Source organism: Dipteris shenzhenensis, chromosome 27 (genome assembly GCF_047967505.1).
Source record: "Dipteris shenzhenensis isolate YYH24624 ecotype China chromosome 27, Dip_SZ_1.0, whole genome shotgun sequence".
NCBI classification, from domain to species: Eukaryota; Viridiplantae; Streptophyta; class Polypodiopsida; order Gleicheniales; family Dipteridaceae; genus Dipteris; species Dipteris shenzhenensis.
This window is the reverse complement of record NC_141622.1, coordinates 13,639,801-13,655,954: the sequence shown is the minus strand read 5'-3', so window position 1 is coordinate 13,655,954 and position 16,154 is coordinate 13,639,801.

Here is a 16,154-nt window from a genome sequence, read left to right as displayed (position 1 = left end):
ATTCCCTAATCTCTCAAGTAAGCAACCCAAAATCTCCTCCCACCTATTTTCGACGACCTCCCATCTATTCCAAGCAACCTCTCACTCTATTTTCCACTCCTCACCCTTCTCCTACCTCTCGTACTCCAAATCTCTCCTTTTCCCTCTTTGGTTTCCTGAAAGAAAGTTCTTCAAGAGGTGAGTTTGTTTCAACAATGTAGGTTGTTTGTTTGTTAGCTTTAGTTTTGTGAGTGTTTCTACTTGTATTGCTAAACCTGTAAACTAGTTATCATGCTTGATTTGAAAGGATTGAAACAAAAAACGAGATTTCAAGAAAGAAAGAAAGAAAAAAAACTCACCTCTTTTTTCTGTATTTCTCTTCCTTCTCTTTCTCCTTGTCTCCTCAATCTCCTCCCTTCAAGAAGTTGCTTTTGTAATCTCCTCTTTCCACTAACATCTTATTTGAAAAAATGGGTTGTTTTCTCTCTTTTGTAGGGCCAGTCCACTACACCGAGCGGGACATACTCTCTCTTTTGTAGGGCCAGTCCACTACACCGAGCGGGACATACTTTTACAGGTAAGTTCTTCCTCTTCTTTCCATTTATTATTTTTGTTATTTGCATAGGCCTGCAGCTAGCGCCTTAAGCGCTAGCTGCAGTGATGGGCGTAGGAACCCTCTCTTCCCCTCTCTCTCTTTCCTTCTTTCCCCTTCTCTTTTTCTCCATTTTTCCCCCTTCTCTTTTTTCCCTCTTCTCTTATTCTCTCTTTCCCCCTCATCTCTTTTCCCTTCTCTCTTTCCTTTCCCTCTTATTCTCTATTTCCTTTCCCCCTTATTCTCTTATGCTTATGCTTCTCTCATTCCCCCTTCTCTATTTCCCCCTTCTCTCATTCGCATAAGCTCTTTTTTCGCATGAGCATGAGCATGAGCATGAGCATGAGCTTATGCTTAAGTTTCCGCATAAGCTTATGCTTATGCATGAGCTTATGCGGAAATAGAGAATGAGAGAAGCTTATGCTTCTCTCATTCTCTATTTCCGCATAAGCTCCTTCTCTTTTTCCGCATAAGCTCCTCCTTCTCTTTTTATGCATAAGCTCCTTCTCTTTTTCCGCATGAGCATAAGCTCATGCTTATGCTCATGCATGAGCATGAGCTTATGCTTAAGTTTACGCATAAGCTTATGCTTAAGTTTCCGCATAAGCTTATGCGTAAGTTTCACGCATAAGCTTATGCGGAAATAGAGAATGAGAGAAGCTTATGCTTCTCTCATTCTCTATTTCCGCATAAGCTCCTTCTCTTTTTCCGCATAAGCTCCTCCTTCTCTTTTTATGCATAAGCTCCTTCTCTTTTTCCGCATGAGCATAAGCATGAGCTTATGCTTATGCTCATGCATGAGCATGAGCTTATGCTTAAGTTTTCGCATAAGCTTATGCTTATGCATGAGCTTATGCGGAAATAGAGAATGAGAGAAGCTTATGCTTCTCTCATTCTCTATTTCCACATAAGCTCCTTCTCTTTTTCCGCATAAGCTCCTCCTTCTCTTTTTATGCATAAGCTCCTTCTCTTTTTCCGCATGAGCATGAGCTTATGCTTAAGTTTCCGCATAAGCTTATGCTTATGCATGAGCTTATGCGGAAATAGAGAATGAGAGAAGCTTATGCTTCTCTCATTCTCTATTTCCGCATAAGCTCCTTCTCTTTTTCCGCATAAGCTCCTCCTTCTCTTTTTATGCATAAGCTCCTTCTCTTTTTCCGCATGAGCATGAGCTTATGCTTAAGTTTCCGCATAAGCTTATGCTTATGCATGAGCTTATGCGGAAATAGAGAATGAGAGAAGCTTATGCTTCTCTCATTCTCTATTTCCGCATAAGCTCCTTCTCTTTTTCCGCATAAGCTCCTTTTTCTCTTTTTATGCATAAGCTCCTTCTCTTTTTCTGCATGAGCATAAGCATGAGCTTATGCTTATGCTTATGCTTAAGCATAAGCATGAGCATAAGCTCATGCTTATGCTCATGCATGAGCATGAGCTTATGCTTAAGTTTCCGCATAAGCTTATGCTTATGCATGAGCTTATGCGGAAATAGAGAATGAGAGAAGCTTATGCTTCTCTCATTCTCTATTTCCGCATAAGCTCCTTCTCTTTTTCCGCATAAGCTCCTCCTTCTCTTTTTATGCATAAGATCCTTCTCTTTTTCCGCATGAGCATAAGCTCATGCTTATGCTCATGCATGAGCATGAGCTTATGCTTAAGTTTCCGCATAAGCTTATGCTTATGCATGAGCTTATGCGGAAATAAAGAATGAGAGAAGCTTATGCTTCTCTCATTCTCTATTTCCGCATAAGCTCCTTCTCTTTTTCCGCATAAGCTTCTCCTTCTCTTTTTATAAGCTCCTTCTCTTTTTCCGCATGAGCTTATGCGGAAATAGAGAATGAGAGAAGCATAAGCTTCTCTCATTCTCTATTTCCGCATAAGCTCCTTCTCTTTTTATGCATAAGCTCCTTCTCTTTTTCCGCATGAGCATGAGCTCATGCTCACTCATGAGCATAAGCATAAGCTCATGCGGAAAAAGAGAAGGAGCTTATGTGGAAATAGAGAATGAGTTTCCGCATAAGCTTCTCTCCTTCTCTTTTTCCGCATAAGCTCCTCTTTCTCTTTTTCCGCATGAGCATAAGCATGCGGAAACTCATTCTCTATTTCCGCATAAGCTCCTTCTCTATTTCCGATGCCTATGCTTAAGCATAAGCATAAGCATAAGCTCATGCTTATGCTCATGCATGAGCATGAGCTTATGCTTAAGTTTCCGCATAAGCTCATGCTTATGCAGAAATAGAGAATGAGAGAAGCATAAGCTCATTCTCTATTTCCGCATAAGCTCATTCTCTATTTCCCACTCTATTTCCCCCTTCTCTCATTTCCCATGAGCTTATGCGGAAATAGAGAATGAGAGAAGCATAAGCTCATTCTCTATTTCCCACTCTCATTTCCCCCTTCTCTCCTTCTCTATTTTCCCTCATCTCTTTCCCCTTCTCTATTTCCCCCTTCTCTCATTCTCTATTTCCTCATTCTCATTCTTTTCTTTCCTTTCCATCTTCTTTTCCTCTTTCCTTTCCCTCTTCTTTCCCTCTTTCCTTTCCCTTTTCTTTCCTTTCCCTCTTCTTTCCTTTCCCTCTTCTTTCTTCTTGCCTATGCCTATGCCTATGAGAATGCTTATGTTTGTTTTTTGTTTTCTATTTTCGTGTTTGTGTCTATGTTAGACATGGGATCACGTCGCTCATCCGACGAGTACGGACAGCCTCGCAGGAGGAGAGCTCACGATCTATATGCTCCAGAGGACTTTGATTCCTCTTAGGCGACTACCCCGAGGACTACCCCTGGTCCGACTCCTCTCGGTCCTAGCACTGCGACTACCCCTGGTCCGACCCCTCTTCCACGTAGCACTGCGACTACCCCTCAGGGAACTCCTTTGCTAGCCGCGCATGGCTTTGTCGGGACTCCCGATGAGTTTGTAGCGTAGATGAGCGATGAGGAGGTAGCAAGATTCTTCTCTCTGCTCTCTCAGAGGACCTCCGCAATTCCTTCCCCTACACCGACGGGTGGACGTACTGCCCAGCCATCCCCTCGCGCCCCTTCGACCGCGGGCTCATCACCTGTGCATGCCTCCCGCAAGGGAAGGAAGAGTAGGACGGGCGGCTCATGTTGTGCTGACTCAGGAGATGTAGACGAGTCAGCACACTCACGCTCCTTTAGGTCTCCACTTGGTCCGGAGACACAGTATCAGTCAGGTCCCTTTCCCTCTCCTACTCCCACTGCTACTCCTCGATCCGGAAGCGGTCGCGCAGCTTCCACTCCTTCAGACTCTGCTACCGTCAGTCCCCCTTACTCATCAGGGGATCTCTCCTATCAAATCACATCTGCCGGAGAGATAATAGAAGACAAAAAGGGCAAAGCAGTGATGGCCGCCATGAGGAGGTTGATGAGTCATCACTTCAAGAGCGGCATAAATACCGATTGGCGGTATCAAGATGCCCAAAAGAAGCAGGCGGTGATCGATGAGTTAAAACAAAGATACCCTAATCCACCAAATGTGGAGTTTAATAACAATTATATGCTCGAGCGCATGGGTTTGGTCCTAAAGCATCGCAGATCAACCTTGCGTACTTCCATTACAAAGGGGTTGGCTAAACCCAGCTGGGCAGACAAAGTTGATTGGAAGTACTTCAAGAAGCAACATAGGGACCATCCCGAAATGTTTGAGGGTCAGAGGAGGGCTGCGAAGAGATGGCTGGACGTCGTAGGTACTTCGCACTTTGGTGCAGGCGGACGGTATGCGTTCGAGGCAACCGTGGTAAGTCTACTTCTTTCCATTTAATGTATTGTTCTATTTGTTTTACTTACATATTACATGCACTTTAGCTAACTCTAACTCTCGTAAATTGGATCCACAGCAAGCTGCGATGGGTCGTCTTCCTACGGATGCAGAGACGCGGTGCGCATTTCGGATAGGAACAAAGCCGTGGTTCATTGAGCAAGAGGCAATGGGAGCGACAGTCGATTGGGTTGAGGTGGCTGCTCGCACGGTATAAGTTTACTCCTACTTGTAATCTCACTTTTTAATTTAAGTTCCAATCTAATTTTCGATTTATATGGTTCACTCTTAGGGTCAAAGCTCAAGCGTCCCATCATCGGAGGCGAGCGATCAACAGGGGCAAGGATCGGACGCAGGTGCCGAGGACGAGGGAGAAGACGCAAGTGTCGAGGACCAAGGAACAGGCCAACAAGACGAAGATGATTCGGATTCGGATGAGTAGTGGTAGTAGCATTTTGTATATCCGCTCGTTTGAGCAATTTTGTATCGCCCTTTCATAGGGTAATTTTGTTACAAACACAGTTGTTTATGTATATGCATTTCTTCCTCATCGTTTCACAAGAACAATTTTGTATCACCCTGCAAGCAAGGGAAATTTTGTTATAAAAAACTTTCTTTTGTAATTACAAAAAAAAAAAAGGATTAGTGGGGCTAAACAGGGCCAAAAGGAAGCCCTGTTTAGCCCCACTAACCCTTTTTTTTTACTTCTGTTAATCGTCGCCATATAGCGACGTTTACCAGTGTCGCTATATAGCGACGATTAACAGTGTCGCTATATAGCGACGTTTGCATCGTCACTATATAGCGACGATTAACAACGTCGCTATATAGCGACGCTCCTTTTTCGACGCTTTTAGTGACTTTTATAGCGACCTTTGCGTCTGTGAAAAGAAAAATTTTTAATGTAAAAAGCGTCGGTATTTCCGTCGAAAAATGGCCTATGCCTTGTAGTGACCCTGACGCTTAGATAAGTAAAGATAGTGGAGTCAAGATTTCAAGCTTGCCAACACACCTCCAAGATGTGCTATAGAACAACATTCACTTCTTTCCTGATACGAGAGGAACTTGCAAGTTGTGGTACGTTCAAGCAGCAGTAGAGCAACTGAAAGGATGTGATGTATCTTTCTCAAGGGTGTTCTCCAAGAGCGTGTTAACCAACCTGAAGAATTGCATGGATGGCAAATCCCAATTGTCATCTCAGTCTGCTAGAGTTGCAATGCACGTGATGGCATCTACCCTCAAAGGGATTTTTGAGCAATACGATAAGAAGATGTCTCAGAAGGAGACTTTTCTATAAGAGAAAGCCATCGATGCAGCAAAAGAAGTGCAACTTGAGAAAATTCTTAGGTAAGATGTAGAAGCCAAGGTAGAGGAGGCACATGCGATAGGGTCTTGCAGGCACAAGAGCAAGCTGAGGCCGCTACAAAATTGGTGGACATGGAAAGGCATAGAAGAGAAGAAGCAGAGAAGCGCATGAAGGAGCTCTGAGATAGGCTCGAATAAGTGAGAAATGATGGGGACATGGCGGACAAGGAGCTAGAAAAGATGAAAAAAGGATCTTGAAGGAGGGTCTTTACAAATAGCTCTGCAACATGCAGAACACATTGAAGATTGAAAAAGACCAGATGATGGAGGAGCTAAAAAGGGAGAATGCGAAAACCAGAAAGGTGATGAAGCAACTGCGAGAGAGCTTCAAGGACAAGAAGGATGGGGCAAAGAGCAACTGGGTTGGAGAAGACAATGAGGCAACTTCCCGATCCAAGAAGGATGCAGAGAGCAGTCAGGTGGACCAAGTTTGAGCCACCACGGTTGAGCAATTTGTAGCAGCCATGGCGAGGGTTGTTTTTTCGAGACAATGTTGGAAGTCCAAAGAGCAAGCTACAAGACCCTGCAAGAAGATCAGGATAGATGTTTACATGAGCTTTCCGTGGCTTTCGATAGTTATAAAAAGCAGTCCATCATCCTGAGAGATTTCCAAACTAGAGTGGAAGTCTTGGAAACGGCCCGTGAGTTCAGCAATTTACACAACTTCAACAGATGCTGAGGGATTCAGATGAAACTGCTGCACAGAGTGAGCAAAAAGTGGAGGAGATGAAGGAGAACATCTGCAGCCTTAGGATGAGGGAGGAAGGAATCAAGAAGCAACTTCATCATGTATAGAGCAAGATTGTGGTATTAATGGATGCAATAGTAAAATCGGATGCCTATCCTGCTATGCAACAGGGTCCGAAATGCATGGTCTACCATACCCCCATCATAGATGACTGTTGTATCTGATGGCTTGCATCCTACCACCCTGTGCATGTTTTTTGCTTTGGAGTGTTTGTGCATACAAAATCTCTACCTAAAGAATGCCATTTTCCATTGCCCAGGTCATGGACAGATCAAATGTGCTTGCCTGCTATAGCTATCTACGAGGAGAAGTAGAGTCTGCTACAGCTCAATTTGCCATTTGGGCAAAAGACCTTAAAGACAAGGAGCTCAAATTGAAGAACGTCAAGACCGAGCCTGACTGCGAGGAAAAGGAGCCTGAAGGGAGGAACGAGAGGGCTTGGGCCCCTATAGGAAGGAACCAGCCCCATTCTGGAAAGGAGCAAGGAGGGCCGAGCTTGCAATTAGGGAGCTCAACAAGGAGTCCTTGAGATGTAATATGAAGTAAAGTTGTCTTTGAGATTGTAATCTATGTAATCTGTGTGTAATCTATTGAATTGTTAATCTTCTCTACAGTTTACTTGGGCAATGTTTTCTTAGCTATGTGACTACATAGTGTCCTTTGATCCATGCCCGCACGGTGATAATAATGAGGTGAAAGATTTCGGTTTGATAAGTAATGTGAGATGAAAGATTTCGATTAGATGACTAATGTGAGACTGAAATATTTCGATTAGTGAGCTAATGTGAGACGAAAGATTTTGATTAGACAACTAATGTGAGACAAAAGATTACAAACATGAGACTTAATAATGAGAAGGTTGGGCTCAATGAACTCTTTCCCTATTTAAGTGCAGTGCAGACACAACTAAGAGCCCATTACAAAATCTAGCCCCAAAATTTTATACACCGATCCAAACTCTGTACACTGATCCACCTACTACAAATCTCTGGCATACCCAAAAGACTTTGGAATGCTTTTGTTCTATCTGAAAACGATGTTGGATGGCATCCTCATAGAAACAGACTTGGAGAAGGAGGAAAATAGTTGCAATGAGGACATGCTTCGGTGGTGGGTGTATTACTTGGAGTCGGCACAGACGGTGAATATTAATTTCCCTAGTTATTGTTTTTCTTGCTCCTTTAAGGTACTTATCAAGTTCATGATGTAGGTTTCTTTTGGTAGGACATGATAGAGGCACGAAGATGTATAGAGCACAAAGACTAGGATGAAGTGGACCCCCAGCGAAAGGAGGAGTTACTATGGGTGTATAAGTTGGCAGAGTCAAGCAAGCAGTGTGTAATCCGCATGTGTGAAGAGGTCTGCCATTGTGCAACAGACTGGCCTCAAGAGCTAGGAGATGCTTGCCATAGAGAGGCTGATAAGATAGTTGGGAGTCTGCAATTTCCTTGAAAAAGAAAAATATCATTGTCTTTTGAAATAATAAAAATTTGGCATATATTTCTTGAACTTGTGGATATTCTCATGGTGCTCATAATACCTGATTTTGTATCAACCTGCTTTCATGTTAGTACTTAAATGTTTTAAGTAGCCCGATGGTTGAAATCTGACGGTTAACGACAATAACTAGTCTAAAGGGCACTAACACTATGAAACAAATTTTAGGATAGCACGGCAGTAGTGTAGGGATAGCACGGTAGTAGTGTAGGATAAGTTATTGCCAGTGCGGTGGTTGGTTGCACTAGGATATGAACAGCCACCAGCACGATGTTTTGATTCTATTATTACAAGATGAATGGATTTGTAGGATGTGAATTTGTTATGTAAAACCAGCGCGGTGGTTGTTGGGATATAATAAAAGCAAGCATGGGATGAAATCTGATGGTTAACGAAACGATAAATAGTCTAAAGGGCACTGTTTTAGTATGGCACCATGCAACATATTTTAGGATAGCATGGTAGTAGTGCAGGATTAGTTATCGCCAGTGTGGTGATTGGTTTGCACTAGGATATTAATAGCCACTAGCGTGATGGTTTGCTTCTATTATTACAAGATGAATGGACTTGTAGGATGTGTGGATTTGTTATGGGAAACTAGCGCAGTGGTTGTTGGGATATACTAAGAACAAGCATGGGTTTTACCATTCTGGGATTTACAAAAACAATTTAATCAAACCAGTACGGTGGTAGTTTGGGATATACTAAAAAATTTCCATTTTGTAGGACAAGTGGACATATTGTTTCCCTGCAATGACATTACATACATTTTGTAGGACAAGTGGACATATTGTTTCCCTTAGTCATCCTCGTCCACCACTCCAAGACACCCCAAGATGTGCTCATGCGTGTCTAAATCCAATTGAAAGACACTCTCATCCTTCTTTCATTGTGGCATAGGTTGCATCTGGAACTTAATAGCTCTTACTAGATGAGAGTACACACATGTTTGTGGACTCTTATGTAGCAATTCGTAATTGCGGCCTCTATTGTATGGATTTTTGTACCAAAAAGCTCCGACTACTACATCCCACTTCTCATAGGTTGTTCCCCAATTATCCTTAAATGTTTCCTCAACCTTGTACTTAGGTTTCATGCACTGCAATAGAAAGTATGGGTCATCTTCCTTGTTCTCCCAAGAATCTACGACAACTGCAAAGTTATCCCCCTCTTCCAGATAGTCAGTGAGGTCATCGAAACTTGCCCCAAACTATGGCGAGTCGTTTGTCTCTCCATTGTTTGTGACTCCATCTGAACGTAGAGGGAAAACTTGAACTCACTCCCATGTCTTCACAATTGCAATGTTCTCACAATTGTCATGATCCCCTATGATGCACGCACTACAAAAACAAGAAAGTTTTCTCATTTTAATCAGTTGGTTGTTTGAAAAGCCCCATATGCTGTGCAGATCACAAACTCCTTTAATTTTCTCACAATCATGCCAGCTTCTCCTTTGCATTTCATCCACTTTCACTATGGCCAACTCTGCATACTACAATATTCTTAAGGCTTTGTTTATTGTATGTTGAATGTGCGCCTATGGAGAGGTTGGCTGTAAGCCATGTTACAGCATCATGGGCATCATTGAATTTTTCTTGAGGGCATGCTAATTGGTGTTTAAATAGAGCTTGCTTAATAATAGCACTACATCCATCATGTTCACCCTTGCCATGGCTAGACCCAAAGAAATTCCACATCATGTCTAGACCGATCAGGGATTTGAACCTTGAGACGAAGAAGAATCCACGTGCTGATTTAAATTGAGAGGTAGCACCATTTGACCACACCCAATGTTGTTTTAAATTTTCTGCATGGGTATTTTTCTTTTTCAACCATTCCCAATGAAGTAGAAAAGCATGCTGCACAAATAGGGTGTCATGATCCCTATCACTTGAAATTTAGAAATGGTAAGTGTGTTGCACTCTGACAGTTAGCAGCAGATTGGCATTAGGCATGAAAGAATCAAGCAAATGACTATACATGATATGCATAAGAATTCTTATCTGCTTGTTGTGCCAATGAGCACTTTGTATCTCATCTTGTTCTTGAAAAGAATAATTCTTTGCAAAGTCTATGATAGATACAATAGTGTCACGGGGGAAATCGGCAAGGCATGTCCTGAACTTCTTATCTAGTCAGTTGGCCGTGAAATTGTGAAGCACATATTTTGGGATGGATTGAACCACGTGACCTACAAGATTCCTTGGCTAGGTGCTCTTATATGATAGTAGCCATCTCTTTTTATCGGATCCTTCAACATTGATATTTTCAAATCTCCTCCATTTTAGAGCAACGTGGTTGTCTTCCCTCATTTCATTTGGACAAACATTGAATGTCTTCTTCTTCAGCTTCAAACTGCAATGCTTGCATGTGCCACAAATGCATTCAATCTTGTGCCACTCATGGTCTCGCTTTGGACAAACCACTGGATCCCACAGAGACCTTAGGCTACAAAACCTTCCCTCCCTTGCAACACACTGATGAGGATCTTGGTAGCCTACAGACTGTGCATTCATTGGGGAGGCATTGGCATCGATCCCCATGGATCAATGCTCCAACAAGGCTAGATCTCAAGTCATTCATAGCTTACTAGGCTAGCTCAAATTCTATGTGTGTTTTGCAACAATAAGCATTCCTGTTTTTGAGTTTCCTGACATACCAGGGCTTACAATGCTCAAAGATCCTCAGCCCAATTGAAATTTCCAGATTCTAATCCACAAACTTGAGATACAACTCCGTCTGCTACCCAACATGCGGGAAGAATATAACAATGAGCCCCCTTTTTACTACCACTAAAAGAATACAAAACATAGTCTAATTAAAGTATATAATGAAGCAAAACAAATTTCAACCACGCGCTAGTTTAGGATAGTCACAATTTCAATCACCAGGCTAGTTTAGGAGTTGGCAAAGATGTAGTGAGAGGGAGAGAGTAGCAAGGAAGAGGGAGGAGAAGAAGCAGGTCAAGGAAAGAGGAAGAGGAGGAGGAGAGTAGAGCCACTGGTGTAGAAGGGAGGGAAGGAGCTATTATAGAAGGGAGGAGGAGGGGAGAGATGCTATAGGAGGGAGGAGGAGGGGAGAGCTTCTACAAGAGGGAGGAGCAGAGGAGAGGGAGTAGGGCGGCTGGAGAAGGAGGGGAGAGGAAGGAGGGAGGAGGAGCCAAAAGGACAAGGAGGAGGGAAGAGGAGGAGAAAGATGGAGGAGGGGAGAGGAGGAGGGAGGGGGAGGGAGGGAGAGGGAGAGGGAGGAGAGGGAGGAAGGTGGAGAGAGAGGAGGGAGGGGGAGGGAGAGAGAGGGAGGGAGGGAGAGAAAGAGAGGGAGGGAGGGAGATTCGAAATTCAAAATTCAAAAAGTGGCCCCCTCCCCTCATTGATAGGGGGAGAGGTGGGTTGAAATGTGGGATTAACCCACCTAGGTGGGGCTGGTTAGGCCTCTTTGGGACCCTCCAAGCCCCTTGCATTAGCCCACTAAGCATTCACTAATGCATTCCTTATGAGGCCCTTTTGAGACCCCAATTGTGCCCCAATTCTCCCCTAATGAGGACGAGACAATTTCTAAAATAGTTTTGCCAATATGTAAGAAAATTGGATGATACAATGATGGGCTACGGTTCGATCTCATCCTCAATGAGATCAACCATTGCCAAACTATCTACATCAATATCCAAACCAATGTGGAGATCTACAACTACATTCAACCCACTACTACTTGTGCTACTATGCTCATCAAAATCAGCATCACCCAATGCCAGGCTCGTCCTCATGGGTAATGGCCTGAATATATGTATCTCCTATCTCATGATAATCCTCTTGTCTCATATCACAATCATCATCACCTCCATGGCCATGATCATCCTCCATACGCTCCATAATAGTAAATGTACTATACATCACTTTGGAACGTGGCATAATAGGTATGACGTGCCACCACCTATTATCATCCACCATTGGTTGATAGACAACCTATTCAAACACTCTTCAAACACAAATACAAATGTGTTAATTTCCTTACATTGAAGGTATCAAATATAAATAAGTGAGCATTTATATATATGTGTACAGTTTTTGTTCACATTGTTGCAATTAGTACTAGTGTGTCCTTCTTGCTTTGCCAAAACTTGATGCAGTCAATAGCTAAAAAGCCACCTGCATGGCATTTGATTGTTGCATTAGGGCCTCTTTCCACCATGTCCTTAAACCACTTGACATCCAAAACATACACAAAGAATCTCCAAAAGGCAAGCTTAATAATATCTTGGATTATGCCACAATAATCATCCATGGCTCCATTGACTCCCTCAAATCTAGCAATTATGCCACAATCTTGTGTGTTTCTCTTATCATCAATCCATTGTGTCTGAAAATTCTTGCCCTCACACTATATAGCATTGAACATAGTACACTACACGAAGACCAAATCAAAGCTTTAGTAAGATCCTTTATCTTCTAAAACATAAGATTCTTCCATGGAATAATTATCCTCCTTCATCATCATATGAAGCCAAAAGTAAAATTCATGAGTTGGGCTTACAATATGATAATATCCATGCTTGTGTCAACGATTGCATTTTATATCGTGGGGAGTATGCAAGTTTGGAAGTGTATCCCAAGTGCAATGAAAGTCAATGGAAGTTAAGTGGCAAGTCAAAGGTTCCTAAAAAAATATTATGGCACTTTCCTTTGATTCCACGACTTCTTAGACAATACAGGTATGTAAACTGTGGATCTTATGTTTGACCTTATGCTATCACATGTTGACATGCATTTCTATGCTCTAATGTCAAAAATTTTTAACAAATGTCCTCTTATTGCCAAAAACATGCAATGGCATGTTGGTGGAAGAAGTCAAGGTGGTTTATGTAGGCATCCAGTGGATTCATTAGCATGGAAGCATGCGGATAGTACATGGCCAGAATTTGCAAGAGAGATAAGAAATGTACAATTAGCTCTTGCAATTGATGTTGTGAATCCATTTTCAGATCTACGTAGTGTGTGGATCACATGGCTTGTGTTGATTGTGAACTACAATCTACCACCATGGTTGGCAACCAAGAAGTTCTTTTTGAAGCTCTCACTTTTAATACCAGGTCCAAAACAAGTTCCTTTAGAAAAATTGATGTGTACTTGCAGGTAATGCAATCTTTATGCAGAGTCAGCATCAAAAAATTTCACAAGTGGTATAGATGTATGTAGTATTTTTCTTTAGTTGTGAAATTGCATGAAAAAATAATATTTCATGTTTTATGTTCTAGGTTCTCATTGATGAGCTTCAAGTCTTATGGACTGGAGTAAATGCATATGATGCAAGTGAATTCGATATAAGAAGAATAATATTCGCTTTGAGGGGAATCTTGCTATGGTCCATCCATGACTTTCCAGCTTATGGACTCACTTCTAGTTGCTACACAAAGGGATACAATGCTTGTCCTATATGTGGTCCTGCATTTTGAGGAAGATACTCATCATGCCTTAAGAAGATGTAATATATAGGCCATAGGCACTCTCTTCCAATGGACCATATATTCAGAAGTTTAAGAATTCATTCAATGGCTCTACTAAATATAGAGAGCATCCTATATATCCTAGTGTCAAAGAAATAAAGGAATTTTGCAGACAAAGGGAGAAGTGGCTATCAGAAGGTAATAGGAGGCCTAAAGAAGATCCGAGGTTATTGACTGGGTGGAAAAGATGGTCAATATTTTATACATTTCCATATTGGGAGGTAAGCACTCATGCTTCTACATGATTGAAAAACTTAAAATACCTTGTTCTATCTTCCATGAAAAATTAAATGTTGTATTCTTTTCCATGCAGCACCTTCTTGTTCGTAACACTCTTGATGTGATGCATGTGGAGAAAAAAATATTGTTGAAAATGTTTTAAAGACACTCTTACAAGAATCAAATAAAGATTCAGTAAGAGTTCGTCTAGACATGAAGGATATGAAAATACGACTAGAATTATGGCCTCAAGTAGTCCATGGAAGAAATGACAAGTTGAAAATGCGAGCTGCGTTATATAGATTTACAAAGAAGGAAGAGGATGATTTTTTTGCATTTGTAAAGAATATCAAAGTTCCAATAGGGTACTCAGCATCTTTGCAAAAGCATGTTCTTAGCAAAAAGCTACAAGGAATGAAAACGCATGATTATCAGATTTTCCTTCAGCAGATACACTGCCACTAGCAATAAGACATTCTTTGACTGATTTTGTTTGCTTCACTATTATGAGACCGAGTCTTGTGTTTCACAGAATATCTACAAGAGCTTTGGACATGACACAATGGGATGCATTGTATGAAGAAGCCATATATGTTTTATGTTTAATGGAAAAAGTCTTTCCTCCTTCCTTCTTTGACATTATGACACACTTACTCATTCATGTAGTTGAGGAATTGAGAGTTTGTGGACCTGTTAGTATCAGATGGATGTATCCTTTTGAGAGAAATATGAGGACTTTGAAACAATATGTGAAAAATAAGGAAAGGCCAGAAGGAAGTATGGCTGAGGGATATGCAATCACAAAAGCTATGGGATTCTTCTTAGAGTATATTAGTGAGTTTGATGGATCATGCAGCAGAGTATGGGATGTAGAGGGGCATGAAACTTTTTACAATGAGGAGTTGAAAGGGAATGGAGTGGAGATCATACTTGATGACTTAACAAGACATGAAGCTCATCTTTGTGTCTTGGAAAATAGCAAAATCATCATGAAATGGAAAAGGTAATTGCTTTAACCAACTTGAACATCCAATCATGTTCTTTAAAATATTATGCAATTACATTCTTTTTATTATGATATTCTAATAGGATATTTGAAGAGGAGGCTGAAGTGATGTTTCAACATTCAAGAAAGAAGGTCTCTCATAATGAAAGAACAAAATACTTGGGAACTTTTCCAATGTGGTTGAAACAAAGGGTGAGTAATAATACCCTTGATTTTCATTCACATGTAGATTTGCTGGACTAAAGATAGTTCTAACTTTATTTATGTTCTTCCTATAGGTCATCGACTTAGTTCAAAGTGGAAGCTTTGAAGGTGATGACTATTTTACACTTCTTGATTTGGCAGAAGGGCCTAGTCATAAGGTAGTTTCTCATCAACAAATGTGTACATGTGTCAATGGATACCATCTACAGACAAAAGATGGAGATATTGAGAAAAAGACACAAAATTGTGAAGTTGCAACATATTTCGATATGCTAAGCCAAAGTAGTATCAAAGATCAAAATCCAACACAAAGCTTTATTCATTTTTTTGGAAAGGTTGAGAAGATACTTCAATTGGATTTTGGGTCTTTCACTACCATCTTATTGTACTGTGATTGGTTCAAATCCGATACCAAAGGAAAGAATGCTACAATGAAAATAGATAAGTATCGATTCCAACTAGTCAACACAACAACGAAAATGAGCTCTTCAAATGTTGATGACCAACCCTTTGTCATGGCTACACATGTACAACAAGTTTTTTATGTGCCTGACCCAAAGGAGTGAAATTGGACTGTTGTGCTTGATCACATTCCAAGAGTAGGGGAAGATAACGATTCCATTGTTGATTTCTCTACGTGTAGAGATTTCTCATGTGCATCATCATTTCCACATGATATATTAGATACTTATGATGGACCTAGAGAGGGAGAGGAACCAATTTTAGTTGACTTGGTGAATATTGGAGATGATGGTGATGATGATGATGTAATCGATGAGGATTATGCAATCATGTCACTTAGGTGATCTCTTTAAATCTTGTTACAATGAGAGAGAGAGAGAGATATATATATATTTTGTTCATGGATGATCTTGCCTTGTATTTGACTAATGTTTGGCTTGAAATAATACTTGAAAATTTAGGAGAATATTGTATAGACTTGTTGAATATTGAAGATAATGGTGATGATGATAACATAATTGATTAGGATCAATCAATTATGTTAGTTGAGAATGTTCTGAAACTTTTCAAAGTTGCATCATATAGAATTCATCTATATGTGTGTGCATATGCACAGAGAGAGAGAGAGAGAGAGAGAGAGAGAGAGAGATGCATGCCTAATAAATAACTTTTAATTAAATGAATAGATACTATAGTCATGGATAATGTTGCTTGCCATTTGGCAAATGTTTGGGCTGAAAGGATACCAAAAAATTTAGGAAAATATTGTAAGAGAACTAGAAGAGGGTCTAGATTTAATCAAGGTAAAGA